The 6,099-nt window shown below is 35.3% G+C and overlaps 1 non-coding gene across 1 annotated transcript; it reads left to right on the top strand.

Moving 5' to 3' along the window:
• The first annotated feature begins 5,115 nt into the window (after positions 1 to 5,115).
• Positions 5,116 to 5,222, top strand: LOC148880134 (small nucleolar RNA R71). The gene has a single exon (XR_016106280.1). It is a non-coding gene; the product is annotated as a small nucleolar RNA R71 (small nucleolar RNA).
• Positions 5,223 to 6,099: the final 877 nt, after the last annotated feature.

The raw sequence follows: 6,099 nt of genomic DNA, 5'->3' as shown, positions 1-6,099 counted from the left end.
TTCCCTTTTTGGTTCATTCACATAAACCAAATCAACTAAGAGGTGGCCAATCTCCTAATTGCATTATGCATAATAACTCATAGACAATATGAAAATAAAAACAACTTGGTTGAATTAAATAAAAATCAATCCATGATTGTGGTTAGGCTTTCCATAGCCCCAGCTATAAATAAACTAGTTCATGATAAAGAAGATTAAACAAACAAGGTATAAGAAAGAACTCATGATGTCGCCCTTGAAGTTGAGATCGATGAGCTTGTCTTCTCCTTACCGTCGCCTTCTTCTCCTCCTAGGTTGCTGACTGCTTCCTTGAAAGTTGAAGCTCTTTTGGAGGACTTTTGATTGCTCCCCAAATTGATTGATGCCTGGTGCTAGTCTGCCCCCCGCAAACTGAGACTGCTGAACCATCTGAATGATTGCTAGTTTGATCTCAAAAATATTAGTTGCAACCGTTGGCCTTTCAATGCTAGGCTGAATGGTCAAAGTTGGTATGGAAAATTCGTGCAAGGATCTATTAGCATTGTTTGCCATCTCTTCTTCTTTTCTTACTCCCTCAAAAGCTTCTTGATTAATTTGTGTTCCTCCTTCCTGACTTTCCAACTCCCTAGCCCTGTCTTCTTTCTCCTTTCTGAGCCTCTCCTTTTTGGCTTTAGTTAAAGCTTTGCACCTACGGTCAATTTCAAGATCTAGATCTTCTAATCGGGCGTTGGATCGCTTCGCATAAACACCTAAAAGGCTGTGCAATGAGCAAAACAAAAAGATAGATTTAAAAAGAAAATAAGAGGTCTAAAGTAATAGAGTATCAAAATTTTTTATATTGATAGTATTGCCTTTCCCGGCAACGGCGCCAAAAACTTGTATGATTTTTGCAAGTATACAGATCGCGGGCAAGTAATAGTGTGTGAATAGAGTGTCGATCCCACAGGGAAGGTATTGTCAAGTACCAAATTTTAAGATTTCTCTGTTATTTAGAAATTAGAAATTCAATTCTCAAGCCAAATTAAAGAAATGATAATGCAAGTAAATAGGTATAATTCAGAATATTATAAAAAGCCTAGGATTCAGGTTTCATCAAATACCTATGACATACTTATGTTTTCTTAGATTGGTTTATTATTGTAGGAATTTATGATCAGATTTCTCCAAATTATATGAAGTTCTCTCTCAAGATACAACACATGTGTTTATGCTAACCGTATGTCTATTCTCGTGATCACGGGCAATGAATACAAACCCATTAAGATCAATGGAAATCAGTTTAACAATCACAAAGGGGTGTTCTTATCTCCAAGCAACACATACCCTAGGTCAATTATCTCAATGAACTAGTATTATGCTTCCACTCTCGCAACTTCACACAATAGCTTAATTCAAGTAATTAATGGCCAATTAATTACTAGCATTAAGCCCTAAGATAAAAGATAAATCCCAACAATCAACGACCCGGTCAATTAAACAAAATCTATTATAGGCAAATCAAAAGACTACATCCAAATCCTAGATCAAGAAATTTAGCTACTCATATTATTAATGAAAAGAATCATTCCAACGATAAAATTTAGTTAAACATTAGTAAAATTGAATAATAACAGAGAGTAAAGTTTGAAGAAAAAAAAACTCTTGAATAGAAGTTGATTGAGGGGAACTCCTCGCCCTTGAACCTTCAATTCTCCTCTTCGCCGCCTTTCTTCTCTTCCTGGGTTGCTGACTGCTTTCTTGGAGGTTGAAGCTCTCTTGGAGGATTTCTCCTTACTCCCTTGATTGATTGATTTATTGATGCTAATCCCCCCCCGCTTTATATAGCTTTTGGAGGAGGGGATATTTCCAACTCCTTTTTGGAGTTCTTTCTCAAAAAATAGAAAGTCCTAATTCCTAATGGTTAGTTTAGATCTAATCTTATCCTATCTCTTATCTGATAATCTCAATCTCTTTTATCTTTCTAGAATTACATCAAAAAATTAAATCTGATAGGACTCCTTGCAGTTTCCTTATTCTTGTATTCGTATTGGGCTTCTACTGCAAACTGGGCTACCCTACGAATTTGCTCAGATTTCGGGCTCAATTTTAACTTTTATTCAGTTCGAATCTATCAAAACTCAAAACATGAAAGTTGTAGAGTTTTTCCTTATATTTTCAGTGCATCTTGAGTCATCTCAATCGGAGTCCGGATGGGAGAGTTATGCCCAGATTACTACACGGCGCCGAAACTGTGCAAAATTACCTGATTAGCCTTGTTTTTCTCCTAACGCCTTCTTTCATGCCCTGAATCGAAATACAAGAATAATGAGTCCAGCTAAGTACTAATTAAGTATAAAAGACTGAATATTTAGGGATAAAAATATGATAATTTTTATTCTCATCAAATCCCCTCACACTTAAACCTTGCCCATCCTCGGGCAAGACAAAATTCAAGCAAAAATAAAATAAGAACAAACTAACTGTCCTACCAATTTTTAACCTCAACTCTCCTTCATATTTCTCTACAAATATTCTAGGTTAACTATTGCAAACTGTTAAATTAACACAACCAAGTCATACATGACTCATTCATCAGTAAATCCAATTTTTGTTATTGCAATCCAAGTAGTAAATTAGGGGAAACCTCTCTTTTATTTTATTTTATTTTATTTTTATCGGGAGTGAGTGCATTTTATGCTCTGTCTCACTTTTGGATCACTTGGCCAGTAAGTGCATTTTATGCTCCATCCTACTATTGAATTTGCTGGCTAGTAGGTAAATTTTATGCTTTGTTCTACTGTTGAATTTGTTGGCTAATAGGTGCATTTTATGCTCTATCCTTTTATTGAATTACTTGGTTGGTAGGTGCATTTTATGCTCCATCCTACCAATTGTAGCAATGGTAAAGCAACTACCCCATTTACTAAAACCTGAATTTAGGACTAAATTAATTGGAAATGGCTTCAGATAAGCCATGTACTCCTTGATCGTACTTCATTACTAGGTTCACAAGAATTTTCCTAGAATATTGTTTCAATTGATTGTATATATATATATATATATATACAATCAATTGAAACAATATTCTAGGAAATATATATATGTATGTATATATATGTATATGAATTGAAATAAAATCCTATACTCTCCCCCCCCCCCACTTAGTCTACGTATTGTTTTCAATGTAAGGTAGAAAGAAAAGGTGGAAATAACTTAACTATAAAAACAAGAAGAGAGAAAAAAAATAGAAAAACAAATTTTCCTATTTTTAATCATAAACCGGATCCTCGAGGTCTTGTAGTTGCAACTTCCGATGTTTTCTCCTTTCATCCATCATGGGTGGGTTTAAATCTAGAATAGGGGCCTGCACAATAGATGGGAGGAGTTTTGTGTGAGCTGGAGGTGTTTCAAGGAAAGGTTGCAATTTCTTGGTAGAGGTCGGTCCATCCAATGGTAAAAATTTTCCTTGTCTTGGCTTAAACTCTTCTTGATCGGCCTCCAAATAGTTCAAAACCTCCTTAATTTCTTCATCCAAGACTTGCACATTTTTACAAGAATTAAGAATGCAATGTTCTAAAGGATCATCTGATTTAGTTGCATCGACTTCAACAGCCCAAATATCAATGCAATCAATTGCATATATTTCATGTTCAATTGTTTTAGGATATTTCATGGTTTAAATACATTAAATACTACTTCTTCACCATTGATTCTAAGAGTAAGTAGACATTTTTGCACATCAATTAAAGCATTACCAGTAGCAAGAAAAGGTCTCTCTAAAATCAAAAGCATTGTCCTATCTTCCTCCATATCCAACACAATGAAGTCAACAGGAATAATAAAATTGCCCACTTTGACTAAAACATCTTCTACTATTCCCCTAGGATATTTAATGCTTCTATTAGCTAATTGCAGGGTAATAGTAGTAGGTGTTAGTTCATGCAATCCAAGTTTTTCAAAAATAGAATATGACATTAGATTTATACTGGCACCTAAATCGCATAAAGCTTTCTCAAACTCAGTATCTCCTATGGTGCAAGGAATAGAAAAACTCCCTAGGTCCTTGAGCTTTGGGGGCAATTTATTTTGAAGAATTATTGAGCACTCTTCATTTAGTTTCACCATTTCGCATTCCTCCCATTTCCTTTATTTGAAATCACCTCTTTCAAGAATTTGGTATATTTTAGCATCTGCGACAATATATCAAGAAGAGGAATGTTAATATGTATTTTTCTAAACACCTCTTAAAATTTTTTAAATTGTTTATCCAAGTTAGCTTTCAAAACTCTTTTAGGGTAGGGGAGAGGAAGTTTAATGGCATCTAAATTTAGTTTAGGTGTACTCCCTTCGATCTCCATTTGTGAATCGGCTACCTCAACTTTTTGATCATCATCCTTGATCTCGTTGATAATCTTTCCACTTCTTAAGGCAATGGCATTCACTTGCTCCTTTGGGTTCTTCTCTGTATTGCTAGGCAATTGTCCCTCTCTTCTTTTTGATAGCATGCTCACAATCTGCCCCACTTGAACTTCTAAGTTCTTAATAGATGCCTCTTGATTTAAGAATATCTTTTCGTGATCTTGGAACCTTGCTTTAGCAGTATTAATGAACTTAGAAATCATGTCCTCAAAATTTTCCTTCTTTTCTTGCGTGGGTGGCTGTTGTTGAAATCCCATGGGTGCTTTATGTTGGTTGTTATTCCATGAAAAATTCGGATGACTCCTCCACCTTGGATTGTATGTATTCGAATATGGGTTGAAATTTGGCCTGCCACCATGAGAAACAAAATTATCACTTTCATGTGAAGCAAAAGGATTACCTACCTGACAATCAGAATTTATATGTCCCAATTGGCCACAAAGATCACATGGATTACAAGATGACATATTTATTGTTGCAACACTATAATTGCCTAGTTTTTTATTCAAAGTAGCAAGTTGAGTAGATAAAGCTGAAAAAATTTCTAGATGATGCACTCCCCTTCGATCAGCTTGGTCATTATTCCATTGGTAGCTATTTGATACCATCTCTTCCACTAGATCATAGGCTTCCTCTGGAGTTTTTCTCATGATTGTGCCTCCTACAGCTGCATCAATAATGGAGCGATTAGATGGAGTAATACCATTATAAAAAGTTTGAATTTGATTGCAAACTAGTATTCCATTGTGAGGACACTTCTTAAGCATCTCTTTAAATCGTTCCCACGCCTCATACAAAGATTCCCTCTGTAGTTGAACAAAAGTAGTGATATCATTGATCAATTTTGTTGTTTTAGAGGGAGGAAAATACTTAGCCAAAAATTTTTGAGTCAAGTCGTTCCAAGTAGTGATACTTCCTGCAGGGAGTGAGTTAAGCCAATCCTTAGCTCTATCACGTAAGAGAATGGAAAAAGTCTAAGCCTAATAGCATCATCGCTAACTCCATTATGCTTGAATGTGTCGCATATTTCCAGGAAGTTAACGATATGTGCATTAGGATCATCACTCGGCAACCCACTAAACTGAATACTTGTTTGGATCATTTAGATAATCGCAGGCTTGATCTCGAAATTATTGGCTTGAATCGTTGGCTTGCAAATGCTAGAAGTAGCCCCATCAATTGTTGGACAAGCATAGTCCAAAAGAGTTCAATTTGCTTCGTCTGCCATCTCTTACTCAACTTCTTCTGCTGGTTCGCCTCCTTCAACCCTCTCTCTCTCTCTCTTTACTTTTGTTGGTTCTTTGTAGTATGCGAAGGGTTCTCTCTATTTCAGGGTCAAATTTTGCTAGTTTTTCGCCTCTAGTGCGTGCCATACACTAACTAATTTGAACACAATAAGAATTTGAACACATTAAATAAAGAGTAAAATCCAAATTAACCAAGGTTAACAAGTTCTAATATTATTTTAGGATTAAATCCCCGGCAACGGCACCAAAAACTTGATAGCTATAATTATATAAACCTAGCAAGTGCACTAGTTATCAAGTAGTATAAAGATATCATTTTCACGAGGATTTAACTAAATAAGTATTAGAACTATAGCTTCCCTCAATTATTTGGACAACCAAAATTTTGGGTCTAACAATAGGAACTACTGAAAATTAAAGATAGAAAAAGAAAAGAGATAAAAAAAACAAAGGAAATCAATGACTGAACTTGCAA

This window comes from Nelumbo lutea, chromosome 1, assembly GCF_056320005.1.
Source record: "Nelumbo lutea isolate HS-2025 chromosome 1, American lotus-T2T, whole genome shotgun sequence".
Classification (NCBI taxonomy): domain Eukaryota; kingdom Viridiplantae; phylum Streptophyta; class Magnoliopsida; order Proteales; family Nelumbonaceae; genus Nelumbo; species Nelumbo lutea.
This window is presented reverse-complemented; position numbering and strand designations above follow the sequence as displayed.